The 19,388-nt window shown below is 38.1% G+C and overlaps 1 pseudogene across 1 annotated transcript in view; it reads right to left on the reverse strand.

Moving 5' to 3' along the window:
• The window catches only part of LOC309632148 (cullin-1 pseudogene), a 67,025-nt pseudogene extending 54,280 nt beyond the window's left edge, over nt 1-12,745 (reverse strand). Inside the window, exon 1 of the transcript XR_014249533.1 lies at nt 9,105-12,745. The product of XR_014249533.1 is annotated as a cullin-1 pseudogene (transcript). The remainder of the gene's footprint in view (nt 1-9,104) is intronic.
• Nucleotides 12,746-19,388: the final 6,643 nt, after the last annotated feature.

The following is a 19,388-nucleotide window of genomic DNA, read 5'->3' on the forward strand; positions in this document are numbered from 1 at the left end:
ATGCAGCTGCTTCCCACTAGCTATCTATTTTACATTTAGTAGTGTATATAAGTCCATGCCACCCTCTCACTTCGTCCCAGCTTCCCCTTCCCCCTTCCCTTTTATAGCACTTACTACTATCATCCGCAACGCTGATGAAATCTCAGGAGGTACAGAGTATTCAGAAAAGGTAGGCCCAATGTAAATAATCCAAATGAATGTTGCTCAGTAAAAGCCCAAGGAAGTTAAAGAAATAAAGTCAGTTTCTGTGATAACTCAGCAATAACTCAGCAGGGCTTCCTGAGCTCTCAGTGCAGTAAATTCTGTAGTGCCCTGCCCAGGGCTGACTTACCCATCTCCAAGCCGATAGGAAATGAAATTCCAGCTTCTCACAGTGTATCTCACTCAACGTTATATGCCCTCTGAGCAGGTGTAATGAATGGCTGATGTGAGAATATATAGGCCCAGCCCCTTGCATCAATTTGAGACAACTGTGAAAGGTCATCACAACACCAGATCTCCAAGTGGGATCAGCTGAGGCCTCAGCTGTAAACGTGAGGTCGGTCAGCTTCTGCCTCTGTCCTGTGTTGCCTCAGCCCTTAATTCCTTACAGGTGTGTCTCCTGAAGGCCTTTTCCAGTAAATAATCTGCCTTAAATTCTCTGTCTCAGAATATATTTCCAGGGATCCAGTCTAAGACAGATAAATTGAAGGGAGTTAAGTGATTCCCCATGGAGCTTAGTGAAAATTAAGTACAGTTTTTTTTTTTTTCTTCATGTGCTAATTGGCTATTTGTATATCTTCTTTGGAGAAATGTCTATTCAGATTCTTTGCCCATTTTAAAATTGGGTTCTCTGTATTTTTTTATTATCGAGTTGTAAGATTTCTTTATATATTTTGGATAAGAGCCCCTCGTGAGGTTGCAGATATTTTCTCTCATTATGTGAGTGGTCTTTTCACTCTCTTTTAAAAAACATTTATTTATTTATTTATTTTTAATTAAACAATTTGAAAATTTTATACAATTTTTCAAGGTTACTTTCCATTTACAGTTATTACTTAAGTACAGTTTTTATATGAAAGGAAATGAAGTACAAAATTTGGGGGGTAAATTTAGATACTGAAGGTATATGAAACATGCAAATAACGTTCACTGAAAACTTTAAACAAGAAACTTGAGCTCATATCTGTTTAAAAAATACTTTAAAAGATTTCACTTTACGCTTGAAAGGGCTATACACTGCTCCTGATCAAGACCTATTAATGATGATCATTTCAAATTCTTGATAGTCACCATCAAGGAAAACCTTTGTTCATACAGATATATGAAATATCATTTAAACACATTTTAAAACTAAACATTTGAAACTATTGAAATTATGTGTAAAGCCGTTAAAGATATTCTTTCCTTCATTAATAATTTAATGATAAAATGTCTTATAATAACTGTAATAGATTTCAAATCCATTCAAACTCTTTCAAATCAATAATTTCAAAATAATGGTGAATCTTTCATTTGCAGAATATACATATGTTGCTAGGGCTGTGACCCAGCCGCTAGCTTAGATGCCTCTAAAAATGCACCTGGATTGCAAGAGGAACAGAATGCATGTAAAGACAGTTTTAGATCCTAGCCCTGACTTTGGTCTGCGTACCGTGCTCTTTTGCGCACCTCAGACATACAATATGCAGCAGCTCAGTGGACCCACATCTACAGTGGCTGCTGATATAGATGTTCAGGTGATAGAGGATTCCCTTCCTTATTATAGAACAGTAAGTGCTGGATGTTTCATGTGTTCACTGCTCACAGGGACCTTGGGCACACTTTCTGGCTGGCTCTGCCTGGACCATTGTCTGAGGAACTCAGAGAGAAAGGGTTTCAGTGATCCGAAAGGATTTTGTGACACACCCACAGCTCTTTTGTGGCAGCCCATGGTGTGCTGCATACAAATTGGGTAGCTCAGGGATATACTCCTAGGAGTATATTCTCAAGTGACCGAAAGAGGATCTCAGGGGAATATGCAGATCTTCAGCAGTTTAACTGGGAAAAAGGAACTAAGACTTACAGTCCTAGCAATTCATGACATTTGCAAAGCTAACAGCAATGCATTTTGCAAGCTGGAAAACAGATGGACCTGTGGTAACTGGCTGAGCAGACCTGAAAAAGAGGAATCCTAAGGCAGCAGTGATCTGAGACCTGAGAAGCCCCCTCATTTAAAGCAGAGAATCATCCAAAAAGTCAGGAATAGGTCACACCATGTGCCTCTGGAAATAGAAGTGAAGGGAGAGAAGCTAAAATGAGGAAAATTGGGGGAAACTGCAAAGTAGTTGGAACTCTAGTTCCTCTTCCCTGCTATCTCTCTGGACAGAAGACAAAGGATTCATGTCCTGGAAAAGGTAAGATTGAGGGTCTTTGGAATGGGGATCAAGTGGCATGAATGAAAATGTTGGTATCACACAGAAAGTAGGAGATGCAGTGACCAGATGCATGTTGTAGGCTGGGTTGAAACCCCCAGTCTTCTTTTTCTACTGAAGTCCCAGAATTCTTACAGCCAGACCTTTACCCACCAAGCAGGAGATGGAAGAGAGCATTCTGGGGAATCTGACCAGCTCAAAAGGAAAGAACTAAAGACTCTAACACTTGTGGTTCATCTACACAGTCATACTTTAAAGTTCAAAAACCCCACACACATGCTCAGTGTTTCCACTCAAGCTTTTAGACCAGTTTCTTCCTTTGTCTCTGGGTTCTCGATACTCCTAGTTTCCTCTGATTATCTGGCGATAACTCTCCAAATTAACGTTTCTCATTCTTCATCCACTATAATCACTTGTCAGCACCGAGAACAAAAATTGCCCTTTTCCTGCCTTCTTTCCTGAAATCTGGAAGCTGAAACTGAAGGGCTTGATATAAACTTCAAATAAATCACAACAGATCATATATGAGCAACCTTCACGCCTGCTGCTATAGGGGCAACTCAGAAAGTTCACCCGAACACCCAACGCCGTCACCAAAGACGTTCAAACTGTAAACCAGGAGATCCCTTGGATGGCCACTGCTGTCTTCGAGTCCAGCATCTAGAAATCTCAGCTGACTCTGCTCTGGACTCAGAAACTGGGTTTCCAACTATTAATCTTTGTTTTTCTTTTATTTTCATAGAAATTGCTTTCATTAAATGCCTGACTGCTAGCACCATCCAGCAAATATCCTCTACTACCAAGTTCCAACAGATGCTTCAGTTGGTCCTTACTGAACAAAATGCTACCAAATGAGAAATGGACCTACATTAGAAGAGACATTCTTCTTTCCTTGAACGGGAGGAGAGACTGACAAGGATTCTCTCCTTTACCAAACTTTAGTCCGGTTCTTCTGAGCCAGACTAGCCCCATTCTTGGGCATGTTGCCCAATGGCCCAATTTTAGCCAAAATCCCCCACCCTTGGTACCTGATCACCCTCGATATCTGATGTCTGATTACCCTAGCCTGCTGATTTCAGCAAGAATCCTGTTAGGTGAGTTTAACCAGAATCCCCTTACCCCTCCTGTTTCCTCTTAATAAGTTTCCATCCCCACCCTTCCATCTGTTCTTGGGCTATAAATTCCCACATTTCCTTGTTGTATTCAGAATTGAGCCCAGTTCTATATTGAGGTCTCTTTTCTTCTATTGCAATAGTTCCTAAGTAAAATCTGTTTGTTTGTTTTTTTTTAATTACTTTACTATCAGACTCTGGTTTTTCTTTGACAAAGGTAACCATCTGTATAGAAAAACTAAAGAAAGAGATTCCACAGGACTTCTTAGAAGAAATCATTTTATTGTTGAAAAGTTAAGTAGGAGAGACTGTGGGAAGGCTCTAGTTTCTGTTTCAGAAATAAGAAGTTTCTGACTTTAAGAAATATAATTGCTATTACATACTCTGTTGTCTTGTATTTGGTTGATTACTGGTTTCAGCTGCAAAAGAGATGTACCATGTAACTTTTTACTTCTGAACTTATGTTGTAAAATTAATTCAATTATTCTCTCCATAAAGGAGAAACAGAATGTAAAGAGATTAAGGTTTTTTTTTTCTTTTTTCTTTTTTAGCAGCAGCCAAGAATAGTTTCTAAGCCAATAAAAGATTGTGTGATGGTAATGATATTGAGGGATATCTTGGTGATAGAGTTCTGTGATTAATTTAACTACAACACAAACTAGTATACGGATGGGTGGCAGAGGGACATGTAATTACAAAGAAAATCAAAGGCAGTTTGCCAGTATCCAAAGTATACAGAGAAAATGACAATGATCCAATTAAGGAAGTATGTAGAGAATGTTGAATCCATGTGAAAGTTTATAATGTCTCTGATATATGGACTGATGCCAGGGGAATTTGCCCCAGCAGGAATCAAGACCAAGATTCAAGGAAATGATGCTTTAGGAAGATGAAAGTACAAAGGTAAAAGCCCAGACAATTAGGCATTCTCATTTACAAAGGAGACTTTGGAATCATTCCTAAGTTTTCTGAAAACAGGAAATCCACCCTTCAGGAAGAGCAACGTCCATGCCATTTTTACACTGTATATCCTAGGTTAGCAGCATTCACTTAGCAATGGAACCCTTTTCAGATTATTTTCTTAATCAACTCATGTAAAAGAAAGCAGAGAAGACGCATATTCTATTTCCCAAATTGTGCAACTCTCCTCCCCAAGCTCGGTACTGAGAAGTGCCATGACCCAACTCCCTCCACCCCTGTCATTAAAATCTAGCAGTAACTAAGTTAAAAGTAAAGTGTTCTTTAATACGATTGCTTTAGCACCCTCAAGGAATTTCAGATTACTTAAACAAACAGTAGGTCATGAAAAATCTTGCCTGTGATCTTGTGGGTTGTTTGGACCAAGTGTTGTTGTTGTTGTTTTTAAAATAAATTCTTCATCTAATGAAGCATCTACAGGTTTTTATCAGCATTTCTAATCCATACACTCTATCTCTTTTAACTACCTCTGCATCTGTAACAGTTGGAAACTTCCTATATACATTGAAAACACAGAAAAAGGCAGGAGTTTTGTTGTTAATATTGCTTATATTGCACAAATAGTATATATCCTTTAGAAAAAACTAGAAAATAAACTAAAAGAGGAAAAATTACCTATAATCAAAACACTCAGAAAAATAATTAATACCATTTTGGTGTAAAGCCTTCATACTTCGTATGTATACTTAACTATAATATATGTATATATTTTTAATTGGATATTGGAACTAAATCTGCTTTCACATAACTCAGTCCTCTACCATGAATACTATACCATTCCCTGTTAATACACATTTATCTTCATTCTCAATGATACATAGAATTTCGATATGTAGGTTTATCAGCTTTTACTCAAGTACCTGTTAATGGGCATTTTTAGAGTTGTTCTTAATTTTTCACTGATAACTCTACAGTGGCCATTCTCCTGAATATATATCTTTGCCAACTGCACAATTATTTCTTTATAGTATAGTATTAGAAGTAGCATTTCTTAATTAAATAATATGAAAATGTTCAACCTTCTGTTTATGCTGCTAAATGGTCCATTAGAAAGTTTGTATGAATTTAAAATCTGAAGAATGCTGGGAGAAAGGAAATAAGACATTCTACACCTCTAGGGCAAGAAAAAATGTCTAACAAATATCCGTTCTTGAAGCGTTGTATATTTTGATGTGTACTATGCTTTGAACCAATGCTTTTTTACTCAAACTCAAAAAAATTTCAGTTATTTTTAGAGAATCTGCTCTCTACTCTTTTACATTTAGCATGACAGGCACTTTGTGCAAATACCTTTCACACTTAAGATTTAAAAGGAGAATCACAAAAACACTTTCCTAAAAACTGTTGCTTAGAAGAAGAAATCAAATTATAGAAGACACATAACTAAGAAATTCATGAAAATAAGGATACTTCAAATAAATATGGAATGTAACTTGAGCCATAGTTAGTTTTAAAATATATGAAACATTCAACTTAAGGAGTTAGGAAAAAACAATAAAGAAAAATGCCAATGGAATAGAGACAATGCATATTTTTGCTCATAATTTTAAACTCAAAGTCTAGCAGAGAGTAAGAATTCAATCGTTCAATGACTATATAAATGAGACGCTGTGAATGAGAATATATAAGTAAGGATTTCATAAAAACAAAAGATAAAATTAATGAGGTAGGAAAAAAATGAACCGAAAACCAAAACCTGAAATATTTTTTATATCCGTATTTTTTTAAAAGCTGTTGGATGATTTTTTTGAGGTGTTGGGCAACATTTATCTATCTTCTCCTGTTTTTGTGCTTTTTTTCTGCTTTGTAGAAAACAAAGGTCCTCCTCTGAGATATGAAATTTGGTGTCAAGAACTGGGAGGTGTGAAATTTTATACTACTTGCAAGTTGAATTAGTCTGCCTTTGTTTTATAGAAGCTGGTAGAGGACATCGAACTCCTGGGTCAGAGATGAAGGACTTTATTATTTAGAGCTACAGAAGAAGTCAGAGAATCAGCATTTGCATTGGTTCTGCCAGACAGAAATCCCACAGGGCAATGAAAAGAGGGCTGGGCGATACCTGCACACACAATGGAGTGGGTTACAGGAGAGGAACTGTGAGTGTAGACCAGTAATCCTATCTGGCCTGTGCCCTGGAGGGAGACACTATCTCAGTCTTCTAAGGCTACTTGCTACATAAACCTCTCTGAAAAGATAGTCTGGAATGGAGTCAGTCAGTGCCTTTACTTGCAAGATATGCAGAGATGCTAGAAACCCATGGAGAATCATCTCCTAACAGGAAGAAGGGAAGGAAGCACCATTACTGAAGGAACAGCAGCAAATAGGTTTGTAGTTTTATAAAAAAACAGATGGAGAATTTTTTCCAGTATTTTCTGAGTGTTTTCTGTTTGATCACCCGCTTTAATGCTGAAGGCAGCTGAGGAAATAAACAGTTGTTTCTTGCAATTCCTCACTTCATGATTTCTTGAATCTAACAGATCTTTGCTATCTTCCCCAACCCAGATATTCAAATGTTTTGTAAGTTTCTAATTCCCTATATTAAACGTCTTCCTGCTTATAATACTTAGTATGTTTTCTGTTTTCCTGACCAAACTCTGTCTGATACAATATATAAAAACATGGATCCAGAAAACAGACTCTCACATATGGGAATCTGGGATTAGTCATTGTAAGGCCATATGACTTCATCATCAGTGGAAAACAAAAATAGGTAGTCCAAAGAAAAGGCGCGTAGGAAATAGTGTCTATTAAAGACAAGCTTATGGCACAATCAGAGGGGCAAAATCCTTTTATGACTACTCTTAAAAATATATTTTTCAGTAAGTTAATAGATACAGAGCTATAAATTCAGAACCAGAAGTAAGATTTGGTCTTGTGAGTTACAGATTTACAAGGCAAATGGAATTTTTATCAATGCTTTGCCTCTTATGTAAAAGTTGGAGTATTGATTAGGAAGGAGTAGAACTTTAAGAACTGGAATAAGAACTTTCCAATGGATTCCAGTGAATTTGAGGAGTTTAAACTGCTTACTTCCACTAATCCTTGCTTTCCATCAGAAGCAGCTTATCTTCCCCTATATGGGGATGTTAGCCTCGCTTTGCCTGTTGATTCTAAATTATCTCGGTGAAGCGTCCCCTGGTAAGGCAATGCCAGTTCTGTTCAGAACCTATCCCCACACCTCTCATTGCTCCCAGACATGTAATCAGAGGCTGCGCACAGGATGTTGGGGATGATTACAAACTCTAATCCAGGAGGAGATGGCACACACACACACTAAAACAAAAGCAATAATTTCCAAATTTATATTCACAGAAAACTGGGAAGAATGTTGGTAAAAATGATTCTAAAGGAATTATAGCAGGGCAAAACAAAGCAATAACAATAACAATTAAAAAAAAATACATAAAGCTAGTTTACTCAATGGGCGCCCTTACAAGACATTCTGGAGTAACTGTGTTACCACAAACAGCTGGGAGTGACTTCCAACAATTTACTCAGTCTGTTGACTTAAACCTGAACATATTAATGATCTAAATTAGATAAGTATGAGGTGCCAGGACTTCCCTAGTATAACGTTGACTAATGTATCTAAAAGCTTAAGGAAATAAGAATGTCAGAGAATATTAATCATGGGAAACTCTCACATCTATGCCCTTACTGTATCCCTGAAGAGAGTTTAGAGAATACTCCCTGCACCCAAAGCTTTGAGCAATGCTCATGAAAGTAGCACCAGCAGAAAGCATGGTGGTAGCTGTTCATTGCAGGCTGGGGAAGACTGTGGGAGATGGTGCCACTGAAATGTACTCCCCAGTTTTAAAGAGTGAATGGCAGAAGCCAGAGACACGGAGGTGCCATTACGGCAAAGGGTAGAGGGTGGAGCAGTGAAACTTGACTGCGAGAGTCTAGGTTTTGATAGTTGAGCAGCCTACTAAAATTTTACTTGATTCTTATAATGTCTACTTGATCTGGATGTTTGATTAAAAACCCAAGCTTTAGTAGTCAGAGATCTGAAATGAGTCACTACAATGAAGAGTCATAACTCACTCACATCCCCAGTTTGATCCAGTTCACAGACCCAGAAGCTTTTGAATAAAGAGGAGGCACTTTCCCTTGAGGAAGATCCCAACAAAATTGCCACAAGTGTATACTGTAAACATTCCTTTCAGTCTTCCATGGAGTGACCTGAGGCCATGTGCCGGAGTGACCGTACACTGAGTAATGGGGATGGCCCAGAGTTCTAAAATCTCTTTGGACCTTGGTCCCAAACAGCCACTAATGCACGAGGCTTCAAAATGCCTCAGTCAGAGTTTGGTCTTACTGTGATCAGGCAATAAACAGAGTTTTAGCCAATGTCCTCTGACACCCTGTGCTTATTATTCCAGAATATTATTAGTTGGAATAGACATAGCGACTGACAGAGTCCCCACATTGGCTTTCTGACCTGTAGAAGAGGACCACTATAGTAGGATGGGAAAATTAGAACCTGAGGAAATGCTCCTCTTACCAAAACAGAAAGTGAAAATTCATGCCAAATCATGGGTAATTGCAGAACTTATTGCCACCACCAAATACTTGAAAGATACAAGATAAATGTTTAAAATCACATTCTCATTTAACTCACCTATCTGTTGTATGCAGAAGATATATGGATCTTGCAGAATACCAGTTAATTTTCATAAAATTCATCAGGTGGTGACTCTAATTTCAATTGCTGTTCCAGCTGTACTACCTTTATTAGAGTAAATCAATTCAGCCCCTAGTATCTAGTATACAGCTATTTAGCAGTATGTCTTCATTATCCTACCTCAGGGCTATATCAATTCTTTTGCTCTCTGTCATTATAGAGAGGATATTACACATATCCTGTGTGATATTATCCTGCGTAATATCACACAGGATATTACATTTGTCCACTATATTAGTGACATCATGCCAATTGCCTTATTAAGACATATATGTACCAGAGGGTGCACAAAATCCTCATGGAAATTCAGGGAACTTGATTGATTTTTCTAGGGGTCCAATAGGCATGTCAAAGTATCCCATCCAGAATTTTAAAATGTTACTGTGCCTTCTACTACCACCATAAGAAGAGTCATAGTTCTTGGTGGAACCTTTGGTTCTGGAGGCAACATATATCACCTTTCAGGATGTTCTAATCCACTTAACAAGTAACACCTAAAGCTGCTAATTTTTAATAGCGGCCAAAAGAAGAGAAAGTGCTCTTGTTGTTTTGGACTGAAGCGCATGCTGCTTTGCTATTTGGAATTTATGAACCAGCAAATTCCATGAGTGCCCATGATATCTGTGGAAGACAGGTTTACTATGTAGCGCCACTGGCAAGCCCCGATAGGTATGTGATAGCATATATCCCTAGGATTTTTTAAAAAGTACTGTCCTTCATAGTTAGCTGTTCTCTTTTTAAGAAATAGTCGCTGGCTTGCTTTCCAACCCTGATAGTGGTAGAATGACTCACTATAGGATATAAATTGATCATGCTACCTAAGTTTCCCATCACAAACTGGATGTTCTCTGATCTCAACCATAAAGAAGAGCATGCTCAGTACCACTCTATCATCAAGTGCAAGTGATATATAAGAAATCGTGTTCCAGCAAGCCATGGGAACACAAGTAGGATGTGTAAGCTGGTGACTCAGGCTCCCAGAACAAGTGTGTTCTCCTGCTTCATTGTCACTTTTCCTTTGACTGTAACGTGTGGACTCATGGTCAGGATTTCCCTCTGACCAGTTGCCTGAAGCAGATAAAATTTCAGGTTTGGTTTAGAGATAGCTCTGGATGATTGATAGGCTGCCACCAGTTTGAAATGAACTGCCACTTTCTTCCAGCACTGTTTAAGAGTGTCATAGAAAGACTGAGGAAAAAAGCCCTCTCAGTGGACAGAACTTTAAGACGTGCACTGTATTTTTAACTTTACTTTAAAGGGATAATGGTCAGGGGTACAGATGGATACCAGTACACGAGCAGAGACTAATGGAAAAGCTGGATAATCACAGACTTGAAGGGCATAAGATGGGAGGCTTGGTGGTATGGAGAGCTAGGCAAAGAGTATGTGAATGCTGTTGAGAGCATGCCAGAGAAGGCCCTCCGTAATATTTGGATACAACCCACTCTGTGGAGATTAGTTTCTCTCTTTTCTTAGTCATTCCAGTGCTTGGTTATTGGACTCAGGAATCAAATCACCAGAATTAGGATGGAATCTAAACAACACAAGATTTTTTTCCCACAAAACACATATGACAAAGGCCACAGCTGAATGGTTCACCAAACAACAGCAGAAAGCAAATCTCATACCCCAATATAGCATCATTTCCTAGTAGGACTAGTGAGCCACTCAGTGGCAGAAGGATTATATTGGACCCCTGCCATCCTGGAAGGAAAGAAATGTTTTTCTTTAAAAAATATACTGACTTTGGCTATGAATTGTATTTCCTCCCCCACAAAGCCTCTGCCAGCATCACCACCTGTGTATTTATTGAATACCTTATTCCCTATATTGGTATCCCACATAATATGGCTTCTGACCAAAGAGCTCATCTTACAGCAAAAGCAGTGACTCATATCCGTGAGACTTACTGGTCTTACCGTGTACTACATCATCCAGAAGCTACTGTTCTGATGGAATGGTACACTGATCCACTGAAGAAAAAGTGCAAGTATGTGAATAAGAACTTGCAGCTCTGAGGTGTCATCTGACAAGATGCAGTATATATTCTGGTAGCAACTGACAGCAACAGCAACGAATACATAATTCTGTTTCTACAATAACCAGGACATGGGCTTAAGGATGTGAGAGGGTGGGTAGCCTCTTCCCATGTTACCTCAATGATTCATTCACTAAGAATTTTGCTTCCCATTCCTATAACTTTGATCTTGGCTGGATCTATCGGTTTAGTCCTCACAAAAATGGTTCTATCCAAGTGGAAGCTGAGAATTCCACTGAACCAATTTGAACTCCTCACAACCCTGACCTAAAGGGCAAAGCAGAAGTTTAATGTCTGGATGATTGGTCTTGATTATCAAAGGGAAATGCGTTTGCTGTTGTATATGCTGGGGCCTTCCCTTTATTACCGCGGTTATTGCTGCTGCTGCTTTACTACTACTAACAATTCAGAAGTCATATTTAGGTCACCCAACCAGGTAAAGAACAAAACCAGCCCAGAAATGCTGGCTGAGAGACAAGGAACAAGAAGTGGATACCGGAAGAAAGAAGTTTTAAAACTCGACTGTAGCCTCAGGACTTGTTGCTGTGTGTATTCTCATCTTTGCTCTGTTTACATATACAGATGATGGTACATGCTGACTGAAACAAAAAGTTAAAATTAAAAATATATTATTCAGCATTCACAGAGCTAAATTAGTATAAAAGAAACTTAAAAATTGTCTTATAAACCCATGCACATATGTTCACCTTATCTTTGATAAAGGAGGCAAGAGTATACAATGGAGAAAAGACAGCCTCTTCAATAAGTGGTGCTGGGAAAACTGGACAGCTACATGTAAAAGAATGAAATTAGAACACTCCCTAACACCACACACAAAAATAAACTCAAAATGGATTAAAGACCTAAATGTAAGGCCGGACACTATAAAACTCTTAGAGGAAAACATAGGCAGAACACTTTATGACATAAATCACAGCAAGATCCTTTTTGACCCACCTCCTAAAGAAATGGAAATAAAAACAAAAATAAACAAATGTGATCTAATGAAACTTAAAAGCTTTTGCAAAGCAAAGGAAACTACAAACAAGATGAAAAGACAACCCGCAGAATGGGAGAAAATATTTGCAAATGAAGCAACTGACAAAGGATTAATCTCCAAAATATACAAGCAGCTCATGCAGCTCCATAACAAAAAAAACAAACAACCCAATCCAAAAATGGGCAGTAGACATATCTCCAAAGAAGATATACAGATTGCCAACAAACACATGAAAGGGTGCTCAACATCACTAATCATTAGAGAAACGCAGATCAAAACTACAATGAGGTATCACCTCACACTGGTCAGAATGGCCATCATCAAAAAAATCTACAAACAATAAATGCTGCAGAGGGTGTGGAGAAAAGGAAACCCTCTTGCACTGTTAGTGGGAATGTAAACTGATACAGCCACTATGGAGAACAGTATGGAGGTTCCTTAAAAACCTAAAAATAGAACTGCAATATAACCCAGCAATCCCACTACTGGACATATACCCTGAGAAAACCATAATTCAAAAAGAGTCATGTACCACAATGTTCATTGCAGCTCTATTTACAATAGCCACATGGAAGCAACCTAGGTGTCCATCGACAGATGAATGGATAAAGAAGATGTGGCGCATATATACAATGGAATATTACTCAGCCATAAAAAGAAACGAAACTGAGTTATTTGTAATAAGGTGGATGGACCTAGAGTCTGTCATACAGAGTGAAGTAAGTCAGAAAGAGAAAAACAAATACCTCTGCTAACACATATATATGGAATCTAAAAAGAAATAATGGTTCTGATGAACCTAGGAATAAAGACACAGACGTAGAAAATGGACTTGAGGACACAGGGAAGGGAGAGGGTAAGCTGGGACGAAGTGAGTGGCATTGACATATACACACTACCAAATGTCAAATAGATAGCTAGTGGGAAGCAGCTGCATAGCACAGGGAGATCAGCTTGGTGCTTTGTGACCACCTAGAGGGGTGGGATAGGGAGGGTGGGAAGGAGACGCAAGAGGGAGGAGATATGGGGATATATGTATACGTATAGCTGATTCACTTTGTTATACAGCAGAAACTAACACAACATTGTAAAACAGTTATACTCCAATAAAGATGTTAAAAAAAATTGTCTTGACAGAGAAAGAGAAATATTGTATGATATCACTTATATGCTGAATCTAAAAAGAAATGATACAAATGAACTTATTTACCAAACAGAAACAGACTAAGAGAATGAATATATGGTTACCGGAGGGATGGGTGCAGGGAAGGGATGGTTAGCGAGTTTGGAATTGACTTGTACACACTGCTATATTTAAAATAGATGACCAACAGGGTCCTACTCTATAGCACAGGGAACTCTGCTCAGTGTTATGTGGCAGCCTGGATGGGAGGGGAGTTTGGGGGAGAATGGATACATGTGTATGGATGGCTGAGTCGCTTTGCTGTGCACCTGAAACTATCACAACATTGTTCATTGGCTATACTCTAATACAAAATAAAAAGTAAAAAAAAATTGTCTTGAAATGGTATTGTTTTGTAAGTTTGTAGCACTTGTACTTCTCAAGTTATTAAAACTCAAAACCTCACTGAGATTTTGAGGATAACCTGTGCGTGTGTATGTGCACACACATGCCCATGTATTTGTATATATTAACCCAATTATGTTTTCCCTCTTAGCCTATTCTACTATTTTAAATAGTGTGTGTTGTTGCTGGTTGTTATCTTTATAATTTAGTTATAAGACATCAAAGAGGAATTATGCAGCAGATACATGTATTTTTTCCTTACTTTCTTACGTACACAGTTTTATGTACAGATTAATTTTTCCTCCTTCTTTTTCTCTTCCCTCACCAGGGAAAATAAAGTTATAGATATATTTTAAAACTGCCACTGGAACTCGTTTCATTATTTCTCAAGATCTACAGGAACAAATACAAATATTGGCTACATGGGAAGAAACATTCTTCTCTTCACTTGGGGGAGCTGTAATCTGTTTTCCTGCTGCATCCTGCATTCTTTCCCTAAATGTTTTTCCAGGATGTTACAGAGCCTCAGAACCCTTGGTGATCTTGCCAAGAACAAATTGTGAAGTAGTTGCTGAACCCATTACCTACTAAGATGTTGTTCATCTTAATTTGACAACATATGCATCCCTGGCCAAAAAATGTGCTTCCTTCGATGATAAGGGACTCTGGAAGTAATTTTTAGGGGGCTCAACTGTAATTACAGCCTCCCTTTGGCCAAAGGGGTGAATCCTGGATTGAGCTTTTGAAATATTCTTTAAAATATTATTAATTATATCAAGAAAAGAAGAGCCCCCCCTCTCCTTTTTTTCGATAGTTGAAGTCGCAGCTTTTCTGTTTTAAAATCCTGTAGAAGATTTAATATCCTATGGATTTCTGGGAAGTCACAGGGCTAGACACACCAGCTCCATGTTTGGGGTAAGGTTTTCAAGAAAAGTCTCTGCACAGATATGGATGAGAAAAAAGCGTGTGAAAGGCATCAGACAGTGCAAACAACAGCTGCCTCTGCAAACCAGAAAGCACTCTGTATCTCCATGTGATAGTCTGTTCCTCAGCCTTCCCAGGGCTGGAGTGTGCATTACAAACAGTGCAGATAAGACCAGAAAGATGGGCATTTATGTCCTAACAAAGTTTGCATTTATGCACGAGTGAACAAAAAAGGAGGCAGGGAAAGATGTTTGAGATGCTGCTCTGTGACTAATAAGTTAGTCGTATCATCAAAGTTGTAAACTGTATGAGCTGCCTTCATTTTTAGGCTCATCTCTGAGGCCCCCCAGCAGCTCAGCTGTCATTGCTAGACCACAGCATCTTGAAGAATGGGGATTCTGTGCTCTCTAGTGCCTATAACCCTGGAGGACAAAAGCCAAGCCTACTGGAAGACCCTGTTGGTTTGAGCCCTCCTCTGAGGCAGGGATGCAGGGTGTTTGGGTTTAATCGGGGGACTATTGTGAAGAGGGGAAGGACAGTTCTACTCTGTGCTCTAGAGAAGGGACAGCTGGCTACGTATTCTTTTCGACCACACGTGTTCCTATAGCCAGCGGCATCAAGAATCCTCTCTAAATTCTGTTGTCATTTATCTAGTATCTACTTTGGAACACTGAGGTTAGTGTTTTTGTTTTTGTTTTTAAACATAGTTTTTTGCTACTTGATTTTTTTCTACTCTACTGTTAAATAGCAACTATAATTTTGTGCTTAAGTTATAAACTCTCTTTTATTAAGAGAACGCTAACAGGATTTCACAAATACCTATGGTCCTGTTTGTCATACATCAAAAAATATAAAACACCAGAACCTTTATATTCATTGTATAATGTGTAGAATTTCATTATTATGGTATGTTACCTGCATTTCAGAGGACCTACTATAAGACTATGGTAAATCATACTGAAATAAACTAGATTAAAAAAAAAAATCTGATGTCAGGTTCCAAACTGAATGTATTTCAGTGTGTCAAGGTTTTTTTTTTTTGACCCAAAACATATTTTATTTTCTCTTTCACCTTAGTGAAGAATTATCATCAGGAGATATCTATGGTAATTATCACACTATGAAAACATTTCCAAACTGTATCTTCAGTCTCTTCAAAGGGCAAAGAACTTTCATATTTAAACTATTATAAAAACAAAGCCTTAGCTTTAGGTGAAAAATTAATCATTACAACAACAATGATCATATGGAATACATTATTAAGAGCTTTCACTGAGAAGCAAAGGAGAATTTTGTCTTTCTGAATTAACAGAACAAGGAGTAGGCAAATGGAGATTTTAGAAAAGGAAGGCACAATTAACTCTTTGTGGTTGGAGGTTTCCCAGATGTATTTCTGCATCTCCAATCTTGGGAATTAACCTCTCATAACTCAATGTCATAGGGAGGTTATATCTTTTTCACCTCATTTTCTTGGGTGCAGTGGCATGGTGGAATTTGTGGGGATCATGGGACATTTTCAATGGATGTAGGTAATGAAAAGGACACTTTTTAAAAAATTAATGGACTTAATTTTTTTGGAGCATCCTAGGTTTACAAATTATTGAGAAAAAATACAGAGAATTCCCCTAAGCCCCTTACTGCCCACCAGTTACCCCTGTTTTTAACAGCTTACATTAGTGTGGTACATTTGTTACAACTGGTGAGTCAATACTCATACATTATTATTAAGTAAAGTTGATAGTTTACATTGGGGTTCACTGGTATTGTTATACATTGAATTTGTCAAATGTATAATGACATGTGTCCACTGTTATAGTGTCATATAGAATGATAGCTTCACTGTGATATTGTGTTTTTATTTAATATTTTAAAAACAATTTACTGAACACCTGTTAGGTTGAAAGAGCTTTCACTTTGTGGCCATTATCCTCCAATTGCTTCTTCATATCATTCCTTCTCTTCATCCTGCTCTACACCTCTACAGAGGACATCACTGGGACTCCCTTCTGAATTTGGGTTGGGTTTGGTCAGGGGAAGTTGCCAGCAGATAGATGATCAGAGGAGGAGAGGAAAGAGAGATCGGGGTGTTTATTCCCTGTTTCCTCCCTGTTAAGTTATGGTGTGGCAATGGCTGTGTTCCTCCACCCATGGCTGCACCTGGAGCCTTTCTTCCCCAGACAGAGCTCTCGCCTGGTTCTAGAAACAGCTCTCCCATTCCCCCACCGTTGTTCCCCTAGAGCTTGGGGGAGTAACTCCTTCCTATTTTAGTTAGCCCTTTTTATCATCCCTTGTTGGTTTCTTTCTGCTGCATACACCTTTGTAAATAGACCTTTATGAAATTCTCCTCAGTTTCATCTTGATTGTGCCTCTGTCTCCTGCAAGAAACGCACATGCCTTTCCCCTTGATGTTTTACAACATTCTGAGGAGTTCTAGCCCGTAGCCGTGTCCTCATTTTACATAGTGTTTAAAGAACTGAGGCCTGGGAAACTCAAAGCGTTGCCCAAGGTCACGGGCTGCGTTGAAGTAGGGCTGACATTTAGGGGTCCTGACTCCTTGTATAGCAGGCTCCATACGCACAGGAAGATTTGGAAAAACGTTTTGCTATTGTGTGATATGTTCATTATTATCCAAAAAGAAAAATCAGTATGAGAAATAAATCTGCCTGTTTTGGGAATACTGAGTTTGTAAGTGAACTGAATAATTTAAAATGTGATGTGGATATTGTTTTGGGATCTTTCATGTTAACTGTCATCTTCTGGGGTATTTGGATTCTATGAAAAGGAGTAGAAAATGTATTAACCCACATTCACATATGTATGAAAGAACGTACTTTACACGTAAAACAACTTGACTTTAAGGCTCCATTCCAGAAGTCATTTAATGGCTGGGACAGACTATATTATGTCTACAATTAACATTTAGTAGATATCCACATAGTTTGCATTGAAAGAAAAAATATTTAATTTCTATGGATATTTTGCTGAATGTAGAAAAATCTCATATAATTTAGGATTAGCGTGTGTTATTTTGAAAGAATCTAGCAGATTAATAAGATAATGACCAAATAATTGAGGCCTCGGTTTTCCACAAAGCACTTGACAATGCCCTTAGTAATACAGTTTGGGTGGGAACAAACAGAAGTTCTGATTAACGTGGCAGTGGAGTATGAGGGATGAATTCAGAAGATGGATTGTTCTTAGGAAAAACAGCTGAAACCCTATTGCAGTGACTTTCAGCCTTGGCTGCATGGTGGAATTGCCTGGGTAGCTTTAAAAAATACTGATGCATGGATCCTACCCAGACTTAATTGATGTAGAATGTGGCCTTGGCAGTGAAATCTTTTAAAAAAAATTCCTAGTGATTCAAGAAATTAAAGCTAGATCCTGGTATTGGTGGCATCTACCTTTTGTTCTAAAGAAGTGTGTGTGCGCGTGCGCACACGCAATGCATTCTAGACATGAATGATACGTAAGAAAAGACACGGACACTAGACACCGTGATGCACGCAGGTCCCACAAGCAGAATGTTATTTTTTTGAAAGTAAGTATGTGGTAGTCAGTAGCTGACAATGAGACTTTGAAGCTAAGCTTTATGTTTGGGTGCTTGGATTTTATACTGAGGCCAATACGGAGTTGCTGGAATTTTATCTGATAGGTATTTTAAAGGGACCACAGTGCTGTGGTTTGGAGACTGGTTTGGAAGTAGACCTGATGTCATGCAAGGAGGCCACTTGTGGAAGTATTTCAGATGTGTTAGTGGCCTGGACTAAGATGGTGGTAGCAAAAATGGAGAGAAGTAAATAGATTCATAGATAGTTTGAAAGATTTGGTGACTAAGGTGTACGAGTGTGAAAAAATGGAAGGAGTTAAGAATGACAAGCGTTCTGTTCAAAATATCAAACTTCTCTTACTACTTAGCATTTCCTGTGAAGAAAATCTGGGAGATTTTTTCATCTCAAAGCACCTTTAGCAAAAATCAGAGAACACTGGTGATTACAGTTGAACTGCTCTCTTGGCACTTAAACTCTGTTGGTTAGAAAGACAAAGTTTGAGTTACCATTGTCACAAATGACTCTTATGCATCATTTTGAAATGAATGGAGAATTTTCACTTGCAGAAAAAATTATTACAGGTACACAAATGACTATGCGCTTAAAATCTAACTCAATTAATTACCTGAGTAAAAGTAACTTGATGTGCTTTGCCAAATTTTAAAATACAATTAATGTGTGTGTTTCATTTTGCTTTCAAAATGTAAGTTTCAGCTCTCTTTAAGGAACACAGTGGTGAGAAAACACAACACTTTAAAACTCCACTAAGAAGTACTCTGTAGAAATGGCAAGTTTAAGAGCAGAGTGGTCGACAAGATTCTGGAAATCCTAAAGGAACAATTTCCAAATATATCATGAGAGTGAGAAATGAATCACAGAGATGGGTGTAGTCATAGTTTTTAACTGCAATTCAGCTCCATCAGTATATTTTTTTATGAGCATTCTGAAAGAAAAAAGTGATATACATTTATGATTAGAAAATGAAAACAGTACATTTCATTCTCCTTGTTCAGTATGTAGCGAAGGTGGTGTGGGTACTTCATGCCTCACTGAATCATTGGCTCAGCTGGGCAGCACCATTCATTACCACAGGTATTTATAGCAATGAGGCTAATTTGTATATAAATATGTAATCTATATAAAATGTAGGTTATAGCCTATGTGGAGATAATTGTCTCCA

This window comes from Balaenoptera borealis (genome assembly GCF_965194805.1).
Source record: "Balaenoptera borealis genome assembly, chromosome: 7".
In the NCBI taxonomy this organism is placed as follows: domain Eukaryota; kingdom Metazoa; phylum Chordata; class Mammalia; order Artiodactyla; family Balaenopteridae; genus Balaenoptera; species Balaenoptera borealis.